The sequence below is a fragment of the Hordeum vulgare genome, chromosome 3H (genome assembly GCF_904849725.1).
Source record: "Hordeum vulgare subsp. vulgare chromosome 3H, MorexV3_pseudomolecules_assembly, whole genome shotgun sequence".
Classification (NCBI taxonomy): Eukaryota; Viridiplantae; Streptophyta; class Magnoliopsida; order Poales; family Poaceae; genus Hordeum; species Hordeum vulgare.
Window position 1 is genome coordinate 89,200,384 of NC_058520.1, and position 21,866 is coordinate 89,222,249.

Below are 21,866 nucleotides of genomic sequence, written 5' to 3' on the forward strand. Positions count from 1 at the left end.
CCCCAAACTCCCAAAGGATTTCTTCCTAGTAATCAATCCCCAATTAGCAAGGTGATATTTGTGATGGTCCCCCACATTCCCCTAGAAAAAATGTGCCATTTGCGAGTTAATGGCCTCAATGGCCCATTCGGGAACTTAATCATTGCCATAAGGTAAGCAGGAATACTGACAATGCAAGCACAAAGAAGAATCAGTTTCCCTTTGTAGGTAAGATGTTTGCCTAACCAACCAGAAATACATCTAATGATCCTGTCAATGATAGGTTGAAGGTCTTCCCCGCGCAATTTGTCATAGTGCAAAGGCACTCGCAAGTACTTAATAGGGAAAGACCCTACCTTACAACTGAAATTTTTGGCAAAAGATTTAGCCACCTCATCCTCAATGTTAATAGTTAACAGATCACTCTTGTGAAAATTGATTTTCATCCCAGAAAGATTTTCAAAGCAAGAGAGGATCCATTTAAAATTTCTCGCTTTTTCACAAGAGTTTTCTAGGAAAAGGAGAGTATCATCAGCATATTGTAAGTTGGTGATCCCTCCCTTTATCACCTGAGGCAGAAGCCCAGAAATGAGGTTCTGTTGAGCTGCTTTAGCTAACATTTTAGAAAAAACATCAGCTACAAGATTAAAAAGGATGGGAGAAATTGGATCCCCTTGTTTAAGGCCTTTGACACCAACAAAATAGGGGCCAGTCATATCATTAATACAAACACTAAACGTACCCTTCAGCAGAATACTCTTAATCTAAGAGATCCATTTAGTCCCAAAGCCCCTCGACTCCAACATCTCCAAAAAAATCTCAACTCACTCTATCATATGCTTTCTCATAGTCTAATTTGAGCACAAGCCCCTGAGTTTTGGATCGTTTGACTTCATGAATTACTTCATGAGCCAACACCACACTCTCAAGAGTAAATCTCACTTTGATGAAAGCAGTTTGGTTGGGAGAAATCAGTCTATCCCCAAGGCTGGTAGTCATATCTTTAGTAAGAATCTTAACTGCACAATTCCCAAGGCTAATAGGCCTGAATTTCTTCATATCCTTGGCATCACCTTCTTTAGGAATTAGGACAATAATGGAAAAATTCAACTTATTTATGTCAAGCTTCCCTTCTTCAAAATCTTTAACTAAGGCCACAAAGTTAGTTTTAATCAAATCCAGAAGGATTGATAGAACAAAAAAGAAAGGCCATCAGGGCCTGAAGCACCATGTGTATAGGATCTGAAAATGGCCTCTTTAATTTCCTCCTCGGCGAAACTCTTTTGTAATATCTCATTCTCATCAGGAGTAACCATCTCTTCTTCCTTCCAAAAGGAAGGACCCAAGCAAATATTATGCTTATGCTCATAACCAAAGAGGTTCTTATAAAAAGAAGTGGCAATATCAAGCATCTCTTTGGTGGAGTGAATTGGGCCATCATCACCATTCAACTCATATAAGTGGTTCTTCCTATGGCGATGGTTAGCTAAAGCATGGAAATATTTATTGTTCTTGTCACCATCTTTGATCCTCCTATCTCCGGACCGCTGCCACAAGGCAGTTTCTTCTTTCTTCCAGATATTCTCTAATTCTCTTTTAATCTCCTCCATACGAATCTTATCATTGGTATCTAAATGGTTTATTTAAGAAAAAAATAATCAAGAATGTCAAACTCTTGTAGAAGGACTTTCTTTCTCTTTTTCCTATCAGCCTCAAGATTAATACTCCAACCTTTAATCTTTTTCCGTAAGATCCTAGTTTTATTCACCCAGTTATCAATAGACTTACCTAAACAAACAGTATTAGTCCAGGTTTTGAATTGATTTCTTGAAAAGATTGTGAATTGATTTCGTCAACAGGTTAAATATGTGTTTTTTGCTGATGTGACTTTTCAATTTCCAAGATTGCACATTGCTCCATCATTCAAATGCTAACCCCCTGTATTTACCAATGTGTTGTTTATATTTCAAATGGACATCACTGTATTGATGAAAAGTGTTTTTTTATATTCCATCACCAATACAACTGTTCATTCCAAAACATTGTTTAAATCATGTATTCCACAATTATGTGATTTCTTGTCTCGTGTCTCCTCTAAACATGCTTCTAATCGGTTGGTGCCTGTCGCGAGCTCGTCTTCACGGCTTTAAACAGGGCCTCTTTTCAAGCATGCAAGACGTGTGCTTGCAATGCAATGCACTGGCGATGCATGCGTGGTCGTGTAGAATATACAACGTAGCCAAGCCACGGTTCGTCTCTTTCTCCATGAGTACTTAGCCACTGTACTCGCTGTGCATTCCACTATGCATCTTTCCATGCAAACTGCAAAACACCACCAAAAGAATGGAAACAAAGCAAACCACCATCGACGCACGCACGCATGCACTGAGGCACCTATGCCATCGATTCGTTCACCGGTAGCAAAGCAACGGAAGCACGCACGGCGCAGTGCCTGCGTTGCCCACTGCCCAGGCGAGGTGACGAAAGCTGGGAACATGTCATTCGTGGATCATCTTTTTTCAGAGGCATAGCGTGCCTGAATCCCGTGTGCCGCAATGCAAGCATGGACGCATCACATTATCTACTACTCCCGCGAATATCCAATTCTAAGCCCGGGCCCATCTGTATCCGGTCAGAAAACAATTCTTAAAACTTTCAAAAAGTTCAAAAACTTTCAAATTTTTCGTGCAAGGTAGATAATTTGATGCGTGAGGTGCTTTTTAAATTTCTGATTATTTAGACATCTGAGTAGCTCTCAGCAAAAATAACAAATTAGGTCTGAATAATACATGAACAGTATAGTTTTTAAAAGATCTCAAATTTCTTTTTTTTTCCTAAAAGCTACTCGGATGTTTAAATAATTTGAAATTTAAAACAGACATTACACATCAAATTCTCTAATATGATAAAAACAAATGAATTTTCTAAAAAAAATAGTATTTGTTTCAAAAAGCATATTCAGCATGTATGCAGATGAGCCTGGAAGCCAAAACACCTCACTCCTTTTTTTGCGAGGGAAAACACCTCACCCCTACTCCCGGGTCTTTTCTTTTCTTTCCGTTGTGAGGGAGAGGGAGAGGGACATGGAAAGAAAGGTGAGGTGTTCATGTTCACCTACTAGTCCTAGTCCCGCTAGTCCTACCTCCGTTATCTTTGTAGCCAATCAAACTCAAAGCGAGCCATTGAATTGAACCAAAAAGAGAAGCCCAGCATGATGGGCTATGAGGTGACACGGGACAGGGCCCATGGTGAGTGCATTTGAGAATACCATCTCCCTCAAAGCAGCTAGGACGACGTGGGCCAAAGCTTAACATGGTACTTTACCTTTCCCGGCGTCTGTCACGTGGGGCCTCCTCGCCGGCACTCGATCATGACCACACCAGCTACACTAGCTTAAATTGCCTAAAAAAAAATCTACACTAGCTTAAAAGCAACACACAACGGTGGCAAAAAAAAAAAAAAAAAAAAACACTCCCAGAAGAGAAAGGGGGAAACAGTAACACACCAACGAATCCTTATCATTCCAATGCTCCATGCATGGCCTTTTCGCCATGGGAGTGCGTACACACCAACGGCCCGTTCGCTCGCTCGTCTGATCATTTCGCGCTCGCCGTTCGCCAGCGGCGGCGGCTTTCCGTCGAAGTTTCTTGGAAGGAATTCGAGGAGCAGTGTCCTCAGCGCGCGTGTGTACATCCAACAGCTAGCGGCCGATGGAAGCCCGGGTTAAATCTGTGGTACGGTGCGCGCGTACGTGGCCTGTGAAAAGACATGGCGTGCGTACGTGTCCGTCCTGAATTCGCGGTCAGATCGTGCGGTGATCAGGTGCTTTCCGCGCGTTTATTTTGGAAGAAACGAAACCCATTCACACGTGCTGCAGATCGGTCACTCGATTGGAGAACGTGCCAGTACAGAAACTTCGGGATGTGTTGTTGGGCATTTGGGCTCAGTCCATAGAGCATTTCGTTTGCACTAACAACAACACGCAGCACTACGCGCTTGCCGTCACCGAACATCACCGTCGCGATTTTTCTGTTTGGGGGATATTAAAATTATTTCAATCAACGCTTTGTAAAGTGTTTAGGACTACAATAGATCACGGTTAAAGCGGAAACACAATCTAGGTCACTTTGTTAACTAATTCCCACTTTTTGAACTGGTGTCGACCTAAAACGAGGTATACGCACATATCTTAATATGGATTATCATGCACCATTGACCGGCCAATAAAACGTCGCCACACAGTTCCTCTCGTCGGTGCACTGTTCTCTTTGTTCCTTTATTAATAAGAAAACGAGGGGGACACGTCGTAATAAGGGCACGGCGGAAATTCAGTTCCCATCAATCAGAATCAGACCATTAATCAAACATATGTTTGCTTTAAACATAATCATGCATGATCATACGTCCCTTGCTGTAGTATTGATCGATATTGTACAATAGATGAAGCTGATGGAGTAGGCCAGGCTCCGGAAAGCATTAGTTGGCGGCGGCGGCAGCGGCAGCTAGCGATGGTCATGATCAACGGCCTTATTGCCCAAGTTGATAAGCGCGGGCTTAGATGGGATGATTAGTCTGGCTGCATGCTTTGACTGCAAGGTACGTGATCTTGTCAAAACTGGAGCAGTACTGTATTGTATTATATAAACCCCATGGCATGATCGATCGAGCGTACCACGCAACGAACTGCCAAACTCATGATTAAGCCGATCGATCGTAGGCGACTATGATATTGCATTAGATGTATGGATGGATTCGAGCAAAAGAGTTTGCAGTTTTGTCACACTCGCTGTCACTGCCATAGTGCCATGCAACGCTGGCTGGGATGATTGGCCGAGGGCCGTTTCGGCTCTTCCGTACTAGATTATGTGTGGTGCTGCTCCAGCTAGCTGCGCCGTCTCTTCTTTACAAAAATGATGATGCGAACGCATCCTCTGGATGATGGAAGACCATGCTAGAATATACGGTCTGAATTTTTGAACGTGGATGGGAAATGAATAACTGAATGAGGTGAAAGCTGTGGATGATAATAGCCTCGTTTGAGCCATGAATCATGAACAAATGGTCCAGCGCACAGTCAGAGCAGACAACTGGGAATGTGCATTCTCCGGTCCACAAAGCTGCACTCTAACTGGGACAAGTACTGTTCCTCTTGGGTTTCCACATTTGCATGATAACAACGCATCCATTCGTGGGCTTTATCATCCGTTGCAATCCCACAATCCGTTCAGTCGTCTACGACGTGTTTGGTTCCCCGTATCGAGCCAAATCAGGTCCACACGGAAAGAGTTGCGAGTTGCGTGTTTGGTTGTCTCGTTTCATTGTTGAGCGTGCATCGTACGCTTCTCAAAGCAGTCCAGAGGCTGGCTCGCTGAAAACGCTCGGATCGGCAGTTTCTCGCGAGCTAGGCTGAATGCGGCGTGAGGTCGCACGGGCGGGTGCGACGCGAGGGCGAGGGGGGATGACGGGAGATGGGAAATCCGACGCGCCATCCCAGCGCCGAATTAGCCTCACCCTCCTTTCTACTCGCTCACCCATAGCTACTTTCTTCCCTACTGCCTCACCATCGGCGGCGGCAGCTGCGATTTCAGATATGCGCTAGAGGCGGCGGCAGCGGTGACGGCGGCAGAAAAGGCGGCGGCTTTTGCGGGCGATCTGGTGCTCCCCTTGCTGTTGGCCATGCCCCCCCCCCCTATGCCGTCCTCGTCTCTGATGCCGGTAAGCAGCACCCCCTCCCCCTTTGTTAGGTCGGTGGTTAAGCTGTTAGGGAAGGTGTAGGATCGATTTCCCACTGAACAAACCGTCAATGTCGACTAGGTTATGGAGGCACGAATGAGTCTGATATTCCAGGGAGCAGCACTGATAAGTGTGATTCAGGCGTGGGTCATGTTCATGCACGAGAGAGTCGGTCGTCGTGTTGGGAGACCTTTGATCCGCTATGGTCCAATGTTTATCCGGGATCAAGAGAGGATCCAAAATCTGAACTACATCTACAACTGCAATGACGTCGAGGCTTTGTGGATGCTTCGAATGAAAAGGGCACCATTTGCCAGGCTTGTCGAGACCTTCAGGATCAAGGGGCTGCTACAACACTTGTGTGGAAGAGCAAGTGGCAATGTTCCTCCATGTTGTTGGCCATAACCAGAGGTTCAGGGTCATTAACAACACGTTCAGGAGATCAATGGAGACCATCTCTAGGTACTTCAAGCTAGTGCTTTTTGTTGTTGGGGAGCTTAGAGGAGTGATGATCAGGAGACCGTCTGGCCGGACTCCACCCAAGATTCGAGGAAGCCCAAGATGGTATCCATAATTCAAGGTGAACATTGACAATATACACTTTTCATGGCTTGATATGCTTGTATTGTTCAAGTTGAGCACTAACACACGCTTGTGATGCCATTTTCAGGATTGCATTGGGGCAATAGATGGTACTCATGTCACTGCCAGAGTTCCTATGTCACAGTCTGCAGCATACAGGGGGGAAGCACTACACAAGCCAGAATGTGCTTGTTGTTCTTGACTTTGATCTGAAGTTCACATATGTGGTGGCTGCCTGGGAGGGGTCAGCACATGATGCTAACATTCTCAATGACAGCATGACTCGACCTGATGGGATCAACATCCCCGGCGGCAAGTTCTACCTTGGAGATGCTGGCTATGCATGTCGGTCGGGTGTTCTTCCACCCTTCAGGAAAAACAGGTACCATCTCAAAGAGTTCAGTGGTAGGAATTATCCTAGGACTACATAGGAGCTGTTTAATCTGAGACACTCCAGCCTTAGAGTAACTGTTCAGAGGGCATCTGGAGCTCTTAAGAATAGGTTTAAGATCCTCGATCAGAAGCCATTCCACCCATACCCCACTCAGGTTAAGCTTGTTCTTGCTTGTTGCATTCTGCATAACTGGATCCTTCAGTGGGGCTTTGATGAACACGCGCCTCACGAGGAAGATTTCGAGCCTGGCCATGTTGTTAGCTCTGGCCATGGTGTGGAGGCATTTGACAATGAAGCTTGAAAGAACAAAAGGTTGGAGGGGGCATAGGCAATGTGGCTTAACACAGGTCAGTGCATGATTTGAAGAAGAGGAAGAAGAAGAAGCAGCACCAAAAGCATAAGCAGAAGAACAGGAAAATGAAGAGGAAGATCTGGTAGCAGCAACACCGATGAACTATCCCCTATTTAGCCAATGGCTCTTAATAATTTGTTCTGTCATTTGATAGTAGTTAGGATGAACAAACATTTGTTTAACTACATGGCACTACATGTTCAGATTGTGTGCGATAAGCTCACCACTAGTTAGAAGTGGCGACAATAACTTATGCAGGTTGCAACAAACACCATGTCATATGTGCGCCTAATGCAATGCGGGCAACCAAACACCGGGTCAAAAATGGTTGTCTCATGCAACTAAGATACATGCACGCAACCAAACTATGTGCATCCGGGGTCTTTTGCCTACATCCCCTCAAACCGGCTCACTAGAGCCAGGCTAGCCGCACGAGGCTCGATTGCCCATGTAACCAAACACGCCCCTAGCTTCTTTGTTGTTTGCTTGGACGCTCGTTATCTAGTGTCAGGGTACGCAAGCCCAGAGCTTCCATAGCAGCTGGGCATGCGTGCGACCCACGGCTGCTACCAACAGGCCACACCGGATCCCGCAGCCCAATAGAAGATTCATCGGGTCCGAGTGGGCCAACTGATGCTCGACACGTGCTCATCGCCAACTACTTGATCTCGTCGCTCCTTATGTGTGAGGCATCTAGTAGAATCACACCAACAGACGGCTCTCTCTTCCCACCTACTTTCCCTTTTCTTACTATCGTGTCAAAAACACCAACATGTGATGTATAAACTGAATTGATTCAAATCGAGAGCAATAGATCAAGATCGGTACCTAGCATCCTCATACCAGAGACCAACACCATCCTTTGCTCCGCCTTGCCACCCTCGAAACCCGACACAGCGTCCACGCGCGACACATCCTCATCACTGCCATGGATCCGACGCTCAAGGAGTACCTCGACAAGCTACACCAGGACGCCAAGAAATACTCTACCACCGTCCTCAAGTGGCTGCAGTTGCAGTCGTCCTAGATAGACGATTTGCTCGTTAGAAGCCAGATCTCGAGGCTCGCTACGCGAAACTGGAGTCCACGATCGCTAACTTGCAATCAACCGCACTTTCCTCGTCGAGTGGAGCGGCGACCCAAGTTCCTCCGCCCCTGCTCCACGCGCGCGCATGCCTCCATGGCCCTAGTGTCAACGGCGATGTTGATCTCACCCGGGAGTGGGGGCGGTGGCTCTGGAGCCGTCGGCAGCACTCCCGATCACGGGTACGTCCCCTCTTTGGATCGTTTCAATCACCACCCCACCCTTGTCATCATCAGTTCTCTCCTCCATGGGTCAACCTCCAGCTTCCATGAATTTCCCGGTATTTTATACGTCCCAAATGTATCTATAATTTCTTATTGTTCAATGATCTTTTGGGTGACATTGTTATATGTTTTTCTACACTTTTATATCATTTTATACATATTTGGACTAACCTACTAACTCAGTGCACCTACTGCCAGTTTCTGTGTGCTGATGTCTATTTTGCAGGGGCTTTTACCCAATTTTCTAAAGCCCGAAATAATCCAAATATATATATATATATAATCAGTGAAACAGAACCTTCGCGATCACCAAAGGAGGGCCACAGGGGGGGCAGGGGCCTCCCACGCGGCCTGCTGGCGCGGTCAAGCCCTAGGCCACGCCACGAGGTCGCATGGGTGGGTCCCACCTCCTCCGGTGCCCTCCTTTGGCCTATATTTAGGGTCCCGAGAGGAAACCCTCGTAGACTTTCTGGAATCATGAATTTCTCCATCGTTCCGCCGCCGGAGCGCTTCCAAGATCGGGACAGTCCGGAGACCTCTTCCCGGCACCCTGACGGAGGGAAGATTGACCTACAGGAGCTTCTCCATCGCCATGGACGCTTCCCGGACGTGCCATGAGTAGTCCTCTTTGGACCTTGAGTCCATGACCAGTAGCTATGTGATGTCTTCTCTCCAATCTTGTGCTTCAATGGTTAGTCCTTATGAGCTGCCCTACATGATCAAGGCATCTATGTAATTCTCTTGCTATTGTTATGCTCGGTTTGTTGGGATCCGATGGATTATGAGATTATGTTCAGATTGTTATGAGCATATCACAGACTACACCACAGACTGAAAATGCAGAATTTAAAAAAGGGGGCGCGGGGTTTCGAACCCAAGACCATTAGGTATTTGCGCTGCGCTCGTACCAGTCGGGCTAGGGTAGTGTATCTGCTCGAGAGGGCGCTCCTCTCTAGCTGATAACACAACAGGTGCCTCTCTGCTGGAGCAGAGGGACACCGGCAACGGCCTCGTGAATGCAAGCACCACATCCACGCACATAGTTGGTGCTCCTGCTGCGCCGCTGCATGCTGCACCGCTGCTGCTACTACTCGTTGCACCTACTACCTATAGAATTGAGTGGGAGCACTATAGAATTTCTGATAGGTATATGTGGTTGACATATTGTGGATCAGAAGTAATGTAGAATTTCTGTAAAGCATACAAGGTTGTTTGAAAGAAGTTTTCAAAGGAGTACCTGGATTATGCTACTTGAAGGTTGAGCATCAAAGATCTATGGAGATAGATCGAAAGCGCTTAATAGAAGTTTCAACAAGATGCATGCCTTACAAGTTTTTGAAAGAGTTCAAAATAGACCAGCAAAGAAGGAGTTCTTGGTTGCGTTGTGAGGTGTGAATTTGAGTAAGACTCAAAACCCGACCACGGCAGAATAAAGAGAATAGATGAAGGTCGTCTTCTATGCCTTAGCCGTAGAATCTAAAGTATGCCATGTTGTGTACCGCACCTGAAGTGTGCCTTGACTCAAAGTATGTTGAGAGGTACAGAGAGTGATCCATGTTTGAATCACTAGCAGCGGTCAAAATTTATCCTTAGTAACAAATGGACTAAGGAATTTTTCTCGATTATGGAGGTGGTTAAAGAGTTCGTCGTAAAGGGTAACGTCGATGCAAGCTTTGACACTAATCTGAATAACTATGAGTAGTGAAACGGATTCATATAGTAGAGTGGATATTTGGAGCATTTCCGAATAGCACGTAGTAGCAGCATCTATAAGATGACATAAAGATTTGTAAAGAACGCACGGATCTGAAAGTTTCAGAACCGTTGACTAAAACCTCTCTCACAAGCAAGACATGATCAGACCCCATAACTATATGGGTGTTGGATTCGTTGGAATCACATGGTGATGTGAACTAGATTATTGACTCTAGTGCAAGTGGGAGACTGTTGGAAATATGCCCTAGAGGCAATAATAAATTAGTTATTATTATATTTCTTAGTTCATGATAATCGTTTATTATCCATGCTATAATTGTATTGATTGGAAACACAATACTTGTGTGGATACATAGACAAAACACTGTCCCTAGTAAGCCTCTAGTTGACTAGCTCGTTAATCAAAGATGGTCAAGGTTTCCTGGCCATAGGCAAGTGTTGTCACTTGATAACGGGATCACATCATTAGGAGAATCATGTGATGGACTAGACCCAAACTAATAGACGTAGCATGTTGATCGTGTCATTTTGTTGCTACTGTTTTCTGCGTGTCAAGTATTTATTCCTATGACCATGAGATCATATAACTCACTGACACCGGAGGAATGCTTTGTGTGTATCAAACGTCGCAACGTAACTGGGTGACTATAAAGATGCTCTACATGTATCTCCGAAGGTGTTAGTTGAGTTAGTATGGATCAAGACTGGGATTTGTCACTCCGTGTGAACGGAGAGGTATCTCGGGGCCCACTCGGTAATACAACATCACACACAAGCCTTGCAAGCAATGTAACTTAGTGTAAGTTGCGGGATCTTGTATTACGGAACGAGTAAAGAGACTTGCCAGTAAACGAGATTGAAATAGGTATACGGATACTGACGATCGAATCTCGGGCAAGTAACATACCGAAGGACAAAGGGAATGACATACGGGATTATATGAATCCTTGGCACTGAGGTTCAAACGATAAGATCTTCGTAGAATATGTAGGATCCAATATGGGCATCCAGGTCCCGCTATTGGATATTGACCGAGGAGTCTCTCGGGTCATGTCTACATAGTTCTCGAACCCGCAGGGTCTGCACACTTAAGGTTCGACGTTGTTTTATGCGTATTTGAGTTATATGGTTGGTTACCGAATGTTGTTCGGAGTCCCGGATGAGATCACGGACGTCACGAGGGTTTCCGGAATGGTCCGGAAACGAAGATTGATATATAGGATGACCTCATTTGGTTACCGGAAGGTTTTCGTGCATTACCGGAAAAGTTTCGGGCTCATCGGTAGTGTACCGGGAGTGCCGGGAGGGGTGCCGGGGACCATCGGGAGGGGTGTCACGCCCCAAGGGGTCTCATGGGCTATGGGAAGAGATAAACCAGCCCCCAGTGGGCTGGAATAAGTTCCCACTAAGGCCCATAAGGTTTGAGAAGGAAAAAACACAAGGTGGAAAGAGTTTCCAAGTGGGAAGGTGGAATCCTACTCCAAGTAGGATTGGAGTAGGACTCCTCCACCTCCAATTTCGGCCAAACCTTTAGGTTTTGAGGCTGCCTCCTCCCCTCCCTCCCACCTATATATACGGAGGTTTTAGGGCTGATTTGAGACGACTTTCTCACGGCTGCCCGACCACATACCTCCATAGTTTTTCCTCTAGATCGCGTTTCTGCGGAGCTCGGGCGGAGCCCTGCTGAGACAAGATCATCACCAACCTCCGGAGCGCCGTCACGCTGCCGGAGAACTCTTCTACCTCTCCGTCTCTCTTGCTGGATCAAGAAGGCCGAGATCATCGTCGAGTTGTACGTGTGCTGAACGCGGAGGTGCCGTCCGTTCGGTACTAGATCGTGGGACTGATCGCGGGATTGTTCGCGGGGCGGATCGAGGGACGTGAGGACGTTCCACTACATCAACCGCGTTCACTAACGCTTCTGCTGTACGATCTACAAGGGTACGTAGATCACTCATCCCCTCTCGTAGATGGACATCACCATGATAGGTCTTCGTGCGCGTAGGAAAATTTTTGTTTCCCTTGCGACGTTCCCCAACAGTACATCCCAGTCCACCAGGCGTGGTGGCACTAGTAGTACTGCCAACCCTTGTCGTATCGAGATGTGAACTTGTCGCACGACTGCCATCTAAACCCGGAGTGCATCCCCATCCCGGCGGCGCCGCGGTCCAAGCGGGCGTACGCTGAGGAGGTTCGCCGGCGCCGCGAGCTCCTCGCGCCGGAGCAGCGTGCCATGCATGACTACGCGCGAGACTCCCCCAACTGAGAGTGTTGGTTTGCACTAGAGCACGAGGAGAAGCGCCGCCTCGACGACCATATCAATCGCAACCTCACACTGCCGCACATGCAAGTACAATTGGAGGAAGAGGAGGCGGAGGCGGAGGCGGAAGCGGAGTACCAAGCCGCCCTCGAAGAGGCCCTGCAACACGCGCTCGAGGCGAGTCGACTCGAGGAGAACGTGGATTGGGATAGGGTGGAGCAAGCCCTAGCTTTGTCTGTGACGAGGATGTATAATTGTGCTTAATTCACCAGTTTAGACCACGTGAGCATAAATGAGTCCGCCTTCCCATGGACGCATCTACCGATCCAAATGAAAAAAGCGGACGCGCATGTCCGCCTGGCCGACGCAAACGAACGAAAAACTGACAAAGCACACGTTCGTTTAGATCGATATATTGAAGTTGCTCTAACATCTACTCCTTTCGTTCCTAAATAATTATAGTTAAGAAAAACTAAAGTAGCTTCTTGCTCAAGTGCTCAACGGCTACGGACAGTGCGTTTGAGGCTACTCCTCCAGTCCAGCCCTATATGCTTGTCCCTTTACCATGCATGGGACCCATGCTCTGACCTCCTGGCCATATCTTAGACCCATGTGCCTCTGGCTCCTGCTCCAGTCGGATCCATCACGTGCAGGCCTTACTCATGGGTCCCGGTGTATGGGCCACCGCACCCACGCGGCCACGCTCGCGCTTGGGGTATAGTCCTGGGCCTACCTGTTATTCAGGTATGAATTTGCTTTTTTGAGGGACAACTATGGTCCATCGCACAATCCTTTTTTTGCGCGGGAAGCTTTAATTTCTTTGCGCGGGATTGCGAACATATACTCCCTTCGTTTCTAAATATACATTTTTTTTATTTCATTAGGAGTCTACATACGAAGCAGAATTAATGAAACTATACTTTAAAGCATGTCTATATACATTCGTATGTAGTCCTCTAGTGGAACCTCTTAAAAGACGTATATTTAGGAACAGAGGGAGTATAAAATACTCCATCCGTTTCTAAATACTTCATTCATCCGCTCCAAAATTCTTATCTTAAATTTGTCTAGAAATGAATATATCAAAATACTAAAATGTGACTAGATATATTCATATCTACATAAATCTAAGATCAGAATTTTAAGACGGAGGGAGTATATGTTTTTTTAGAGATTTCACTAAAAGACTATATGCAGATGTATATAAACATATTGTAGAGTGTAGATTAATTCATTTTGTTTCGTATGTAGTCTATTAGTGAAATCTCTATAAAGACTTATATTTAAGAAACAGGGGGTATAAGTTTATTATGAACTACTCCATCCATCTTAAAATAAGTGTCTTAACTTTATACTAGCTCTAGTACAATGTTACACTAAGCTTAAGACACTTATTTTTTTTATGGGGGGTATATACAGAGTATAGTAAATAAATATACACTCTAAAATATGTTTTTATATATGTGTATATATTTTGCATTGAAAACTCTAAAATGACTTTTATTTAGGAATGGATTAAGTATAATTTTATATAACTTTGTCTAGCACAATACAGATGCAAGCGTTCATATATATATATATATATATATATATGTGTGTGTGTGTGTACTATTGAACCTATGTGAACGACTGCGGCGGGAGAAAAAAATTATACTATTGAATTTGTATTCGAAAGAAGTTTTCATCGGTATAATTTTTGCTATCGCCGTAATTGCCAATATTTGATCAAATTTAAATCTCAAAAAATACAGACACACTACATTATGGAATGAAGCGAGTATAACTTAAAATGTACAAATGTCATACGGGAAACATGCTCCATGAGGTGTATTTTGTTTCAGGAAGACGACATTTGATCAACAATGGCTCTTGTAGTACGTGGGTAACCTTTTACAAACCAATATAATAAGAAACTGCATTTCTGAAGTAATTATTGGTCAAGGGCTTATCTTAACAACCGCAAAAAATAGGCTTGCCTTAACGAAAGCAAATGCACTTTGCAATTAAGAAGGCATGAATATAACTAAAAAGGATGTGTGGTCAAAGGTATGATGTCCATTCGAAGTTTAGCGAAGCAAAAAAAAAAAAACTAAGGGCCAAAGTATTTTTATAGTTTCTTAGGAATACTGTGGTTTCTGGAAAAAAAACTTAGTATTCAATATTTTGTGTTGTTTGGATAAAAAAAAGAACTGTAGTTTAACAAACCGTAGTATCTCTAAATCTATGGTCTTTCTTTTGAAACGAGGCAAAAGCTTTGCCTCATCTCTAATCTATGGTCATTTTGTAGTATATAAGAAAAAGATACCAACCTATTTCCTAAAAAATGAGGAACGCTTGACACTTGGTCTCCCGGTGTCCATCTTCTCGTCATCAATGTTGAGTAAATAGGCAATTTTCCGAGCAGATTAATCCATGAAATAATTACTAATATGGCATTGACTAGGTTCATGACATACTAATCACGGAGTATACTAAAAAGTACTACGCATATAGCAGAAACATCTACGCATATAGGCAATACTACTAGTGTAGACAGAAACAGGAGAGAGATGAACACATCATACCCTCCGATCGGCCAGTTGGTCGTAGCAGCAGCGGCGGCGGCGGCAGTATCCTCTGCCGCCTTCTTCTCAGCTTCGGTCTTCTCGCGGAGACGGTCAGCTTCGCTTGGTGAAGACATGGCGATGACGAGGGCGACGCGGACGTAGACGAAGCAGACGGACGGAGGCGAGCAGTCGCGTGATCGCTCCCCAAAACCTAATCGCCCCTCTCCCGTACAGGAACCGGAGAGGCGAGGTTTCGGAGGCCTGCTCTCCCGTCGACCGTGTACGCGGTAAATGGGACGAAGTCGCCGGCGGCAGCAGCAGTCAAGGAAGGAACGCATGAGGTAGATGTGATCTGATTCTCGTGACGGCTAGGGTAGGGGATCGCCTGCTTATAAAGGCGGCTGGGTGGAGAGACGTGGGCCAAACCCACGTACGAGTCGGTAACAGCCACGATCCGACGTCTCGGATCGTGCCTTGTCCGTTACGTATTCTCCGTTCCTGACCGGCAAAAATAAGCGCGTAGGTATGAGCTCGGCTCGGCTCATTCCCGCGTCGCGTCGCGTCGTGACGAGGCGTGGCGAGGCGGGCGGCGGAGGAGGAGTGCGCGAGGGCACCTTCTCTTCTCACTCTCCAATAGCATGTGGAAGAGAGACCCTTATAAAGGGGTCCAAACTCTCCTCCACTAGCGGGGTGGGACTAAACTTCCCACCACCTTGTCATGCCACCACCTACATGGGCCCTTGGAGATTTTTCTGAAATTTGTCTTATGGGCCTAAGGCCCATCTCTAATTTCAACAATCCCCCACCAGATCTCAAGGGCACAACGTGTTCCCTCGTTCCAAACACTGTTTTAATATACCAGCATTTCAGTGAAGACCTGTTAAGGTTGAGCTTCACCTAGAGCAAGTAGCTACACCCCGTTACAACTAAACAATGGACTATGCCTTGAATTGTCAATTTGGCGTAAAGGAGCTTCACCACAAGTCTTACTAGTACTAGGCTGCCGAAGGTGACCCCTCGGGTGGAGCATATTGGTCACACTCCTGGCCTATTCATGAGTTTACTAGAGATCACCCAAATCTCATAGACTGTGACCAGCAGTCAAGCTCATATAGGTGTGTTCCTCCAAAGATCGCTCTGTAGGACAGCATCTTGCTTACATATAAGCTTTAGAACACATTAAGACAGTAGTCATCCTACCATACAGTATCCGAGAGTATTGCATCTCCAACGGAGTGGGTTAGTAAAGTTACTCTCCTCAGTTCACCACTGGCTTGTTTTCCCAGGTCCTACTTCACGGGATCTCCGATCATATAGGTTGGGTTACTGCCATGGCAACTCATGTGGGTCTCATACCCATCTCCCTCGATGCACTGTCTATCACAACACGTGATAGCCCTTTAGTAAAGGGATCTGCCAGATTCTTAGCCGTTCGGATGTAATCCAACGCTGTCACTCCGGAGTTTCTCAAACGTCTGACAGACTTCAATCTCATTCTTATATGTTTGTTGGACTTCATATTGTCCTTTGAACTCTTCACTTTAACAATAACTATTTGATTATCGCAGTTCATAAGGATAGCCGGAACCGGCTTCTCAACCACAGGTAAGTCCATTAAAAGATCTCGAAGAAATTTTGCTTCGACACCAGATGTGTCTAATGCTGTTAATTCTGCTTCCATTGTCGATCTTGTTAAGATCGTTTGCTTGCAAGACTTCCAGGAAACAACACCACCCCCAAGAGTAAACATATACCCAGTAGTGGCCTTCATCTCATCAGCATCAGAGATCCAATTCGCATCACTATACCCTTCAAGTACCGATGGGAATCCCGTATAGTGAAGCCCGTGGTTGACAGTACCTTTCAAGTAGCGCATAATTCTTTCAACAGCACGCCAATGAACATCGCCCAGGTTTGCAACAAACCGGCTAAGTTTGCTCACAGCAAACGCGATGTCAGGCCTCGTTGCGCTAGCTAGGTACATAAGTGAACCGATAATTTGAGAGAATCTCAATTGATCTATAGTTGTGCCTTTAAACTTTCGAATAAGCACACTAAGATCATATGGTGTTTGACAAATTTTGCAGTCTGAAAATCCAAAGCGACTCAAAATCTTATCAACATAGTGAGATTGCAGAAGTGTAATCCCACCCTCATCATCTCTCAAGAGCTTGATGTTCAAGATAACATCAGCCACCCCAAGGTCCTTCATCTCAAAGTTTTGAGACAGAAAAGACTTAACCTCCTCAATTACTTTGAGGTTGGTTCCAAATATCAGTATGTCATCAACATACAAGCACAATATAACTCCTTCGCCCCCACCATGGCGATAGTATACACATTTGTCAGCTTCATTAACAACGAAGCCAACAGATGTCAGAGTTGTATTAAACTTCTCATGCCATTGCTTAGGTGCTTGTCTGAGACCATATAAAGATTTCAGCAACTTACACACCTTTCCTTCCTGACCTTCTATCACAAAGCCATCTGGCTGTTGCATATAGATTTCCTCATTTAGCTCTCCACTCAGGAAAGCCGTCTTAACGTCCATTTGATGAACGAGAAGACCATGAGAGGCCGCCAATGAGAGTAGTACTCGAATGGTGGTCAGTCTAGCCACAGGTGAATAAGTATCGAAGAAATCTTCTTCTTCTTTCTGGGCATAGCCCTTGGCCACACGCCTAGCCTTGTACTTTTCAATCGTACCATCGGGCCTAAGCTTCTTTTTGAACACCCACTTGCATCCCAATGGTTTGCAACCATAGGGACGATCAGTAATTTCCCATGTCCCGTTAGCCATGATGGAATCCATCTCGCTACGGACCGCAGCTTTCCAGTAATCAGCATCTGGAGAAGCATGCGCTTCTGAAATAGAAGTGGGATTATCATCCACGAGGTATACGAAGAAATCATCACCAAAGGTCTTTGCAGTCCTTTGTCTCTTGCCCCTACCACGGGCTTCCTCGTCATCCTCCTCAGGATTTTCATCATGTGTTTGTTCATAGTATTTCATAGGAATGGCAGGCTCCTGAGTTATCTCAGATTCCTGTCTAGAAGTGATTTGCATATCTCTCATAGGAAATATATCCTCAAAGAATGTAGCATCCCTCGACTCCATTATTGTACTGACCTTCACGTCGGGTACCTCAGATTTCACTACTAGAAATCTATAGCCTACGCTATTCTTAGCGTATCCCCAATTAACGCAGTCCACAGTCTTTGGTCCAAGCTTACACTTCTTGGGGATCGGTACATTGACTTTCGCCAAGCAGCCCCAAGTACGTAAGTACGAGAGCGTCGTCCTTCTCTTCGACCACTCCTCGTAGGGAGTGACCTCATTATCTTTTGTAGGAACTTTATTCAGGACATGACACGCGGTCAATATAGCCTCCCCTCATCATGCCTTGGATAAACCCGATGTATCTAACATGGCGTTAACCAAATCAGTTAGAGTACGGTTTTTCCGCTCGGCAACCCCGTTTGACTGGGGTGAATAGGGAGGCGTCCTCTCATGAATAATGCCGTGTTCCACACAAAATGAATCAAATTCGTTTGAGAAGTACTCTCTGTTGGAATTATGCCCTAGAGGCAATAATAAATATAGTTATTATTATCATTCCTGTATCAAGATAATCGATTATTATCCATGCTATAATTGTATTGAATGAAGACTCGTTTACATGTGTGCATACATAGACAAAACACTGTCCCTAGCAAGCCTCTAGTTGGCTAGCCAGTTGATCAAAGATAGTCAGTGTCTTCTGATTATGAACAAGGTGTTGTTGCTTGATAACTGGATCACGTCATTAGGAGAATCACGTGATGGACTAGACCCAAACTAATAGACGTAGCATGTTGATCGTGTCATTTTGTTGCTACTGTTTTCTGCGTGTCAAGTATTTGTTCCTATGACCATGAGATCATATAACTCACTAACACCGGAGGAATACTTTGTGTGTATCAAACGTCGCAACGTAACTGGGTGACTATAAAGATGCTCTACAGGTATCTCCGAAGGTGTTCGTTGAGTTAGTATGGATCAAGACTGGGATTTGTCACTCCGTGTGACGGAGAGGTATCTCGGGGCCCACTCAGTAATACAACATCACACACAAGCCTTGCAAGCAATGTAACTTAGTGTAAGTTGCGGGATCTTGTGTTACGGAACGAGTAAAGAGACTTGCCGGTAAATGAGATTGAAATAGGTATGCGGATACTGACGATCGAATCTCGGGCAAGTAACATACCGAAGGACAAAGGAAATGACATACGGGATTATATGAATCCTTGGCACTGAGGTTCAAACGATAAGATCTTCGTAGAATATGTAGGATCCAATATGGGCATCCAGGTCCCGCTATTGGATATTGACCGAGGAGTCTCTCGGGTCATGTCTACATAGTTCTCGAACCCGCAGGGTCTGCACACTTAAGGTTTTCGGAGTTACCGGGAATGTACCGGGAATGACGAATGGGTTCCGGGAGTTCACCGGGGGGGCAACCCACCCCGGGGAAGCCCATAGGCCTTGAGGGTGGCGCACCATCCCTTAGTGGGTTGGGGGGATAGCCCAAAAGGGCCCTATGCGCATTGGAAGAAAAATCAAAGAGAAAAAAAAAGGAGGAGGTGGGAAAGGAAAGAAGGACTCCACCCACCAAACCAAGTAGGACTCGGTTTGGGGGGGAGTCCTTCCCCCTTTGGCTCGGCCGACCCCCTTGGGGCTCCTTGAGCCCCAAGGCAAGGTCCCCCCTCTCCCACCTATATATACAGAGGTTTTAGGGCTGATTTGGGACGACTTTTCCACGGCAGCCCGACCACATACCTCCACGGTTTTTCCTCTAGATCGCGTTTCTGCGGAACTCGGGCGGAGCCCTGCTGAGACGAGATCATCACCAACCTCCGGAGCGCCGTCACGCTGCCGGAGAACTCTTCTACCTCTCCGTCTCTCTTGCTGGATCAAGAAGGCCGAGATCATCGTCGAGCTGTACGTGTGTTGAACGCGGAGGTGCCGTCCGTTCGGTACTAGATCGTGGGACTGATCGCGGGATTGTTCGCGGGGCGGATCGAGGGACGTGAGGACGTTCCACTACATCAACCGCGTTCACTAACGCTTCTGCTGTACGGTCTACAAGGGTACGTAGATCACTCATCCCCTCTCGTAGATGGACATCACCATGATAGGTCTTCATGCGCGTAGGAATTTTTTTGTTTCCCATGCGACGTTCCCCTACACTCTCCACCACGATCAGACCGGACTCGTTTAATTTTCTTTTCAAGTTGATTCTCAACTTCTGCGTTATAGATTTTAAAGTAGTGTAGAGCCTCATCTTTAGTATTTAACAGATACACATAGCAAAATCTAGTGGAATCATCTATCAATGTCATGAAGTATTTCTTTCCACCTTTAGTCAACACACCATTCATCTCACAAAGATCGGAATGTATGAGTTCTAATGGTGCCAAGTGTCTCTCCTCTGCAGCCTTGTGAGGCTTGCGAGGTTGCTTTGCTTGCACACACGAATGGCACTTAGAACCTTTGGCTAAAGTGAAAGTTGGGATTAAATTCAGTTTTGCTAGCCGCGACATAACACCGAAACTTATGTGACAAAGACGTGAATGCCAAACTTCAGATTCATTAACACTCGAATGAATATTGTTCATGACTTTATTACAAAAATCTGCAAGAGAAAGGCGGAACAGACCTCCGCATTCATAACCTTTTCCAACGAAAAGTCCATATTTCGTAACTACTACTTTATTAGACTCGAATACCAACTTAAACCCTTCTCTACACAAAAGGGAGCCACTAACGAGATTCTTCTTGATGGCGGGGACATGCTGCACGTTCTTCAGCTGCACGATCCTTCCCGAAGTAAACTTCAGATCGACCGTGCCAACACCAAGAACAGAAGCACTCGTGCCATTCCCCATCAATACGGACCCGTGACCGGTGGCCTGATAAGAAGAGAACAATGATAAGTCAGCACACACATGAATATTTGCACCCGTGTCCATCCACCAATCGGTGGACTGACAAACTGTAAATACAGTAAGTAAATTACCGTACCCGGATGCACCACTTTCATTGTTGCCCACAATCATATTGGCAGACTTGGAGTCCTGCGCCGGCTTCTTGTACTTGTTTGGGCATTTGTTCGCCCAATGTTCCTCTGAACCACAAGTATAGCAGCCATCTCCCTTCTTATTCTTCTTGAAGGGCTTCTTTCCCTTCTTCTTGAAGTCGGTATTCTGTTGGACAGAATTCTTTCCCTTGGGCTTGTGGGAATTGAAGTTCCTCTGATGTACCATATTGGCCGCAGAAGAGCTTTCCACCGCTTTTCCATTGGAGTCCTTTGCTCTCGAGTTCTGCTCAACACTCAGATGGCCGATGATGTCCTCTACTGAGAACTCACGCCTTTGATGTTTCAGAGTAGTAGCAAAGTTCCTCCAGGAATTAGGGAGCTTAGCAATTATACAGCCCGCGACAAACTTGCCCGGCAAATTGCACTTAAGAACCTCAAGTTCCTTAGCTATGCATATTATCTCATGAGCTTGTTCCAATACAGAACGGTTGTCAACCATCTTGTAATCGTGGAACTGCTCCATAACATACATCTCACTCCCAGCATCGGTGGCCCCGAATTTAGATTCGAGCGCCTCCCACAAGTCCTTGGCAACATGCATATGTAAATATGCATCAACCAGCTTATCTTCGATCACGCTAATGACTGCTCCAAGGAATAGGACGGTGGCCTCCTTAAACATCTTCTCCTGTTCAGGAGTGATAGTTTTCGTAGGAGTGACACCGGCTACCCAGAACACGTTCATAGCTGTGAGCCATAAGGTGGTTCTCGTTTGCCAACGCTTGAAAAAGGTACCGGTAAATTTATCCGGTTTCAGTGCAGCAGCAAAACCATTACTCGAAAATTTCCTACAGAAATTAGGTTTTTGGATTGTTGAGTAAATAGGCAATTTTCCGAGCAGATTAATCCATGAAAT

General features: G+C 45.7%; 1 pseudogene; it reads left to right on the forward strand.

Annotated features, from left to right (window-relative positions):
* Positions 1-3,516: 3,516 nt before the first annotated feature.
* Positions 3,517-12,588, forward strand: LOC123441531 (annotated as a pseudogene).
* The last annotated feature ends 9,278 nt before the right edge of the window (positions 12,589-21,866 follow it).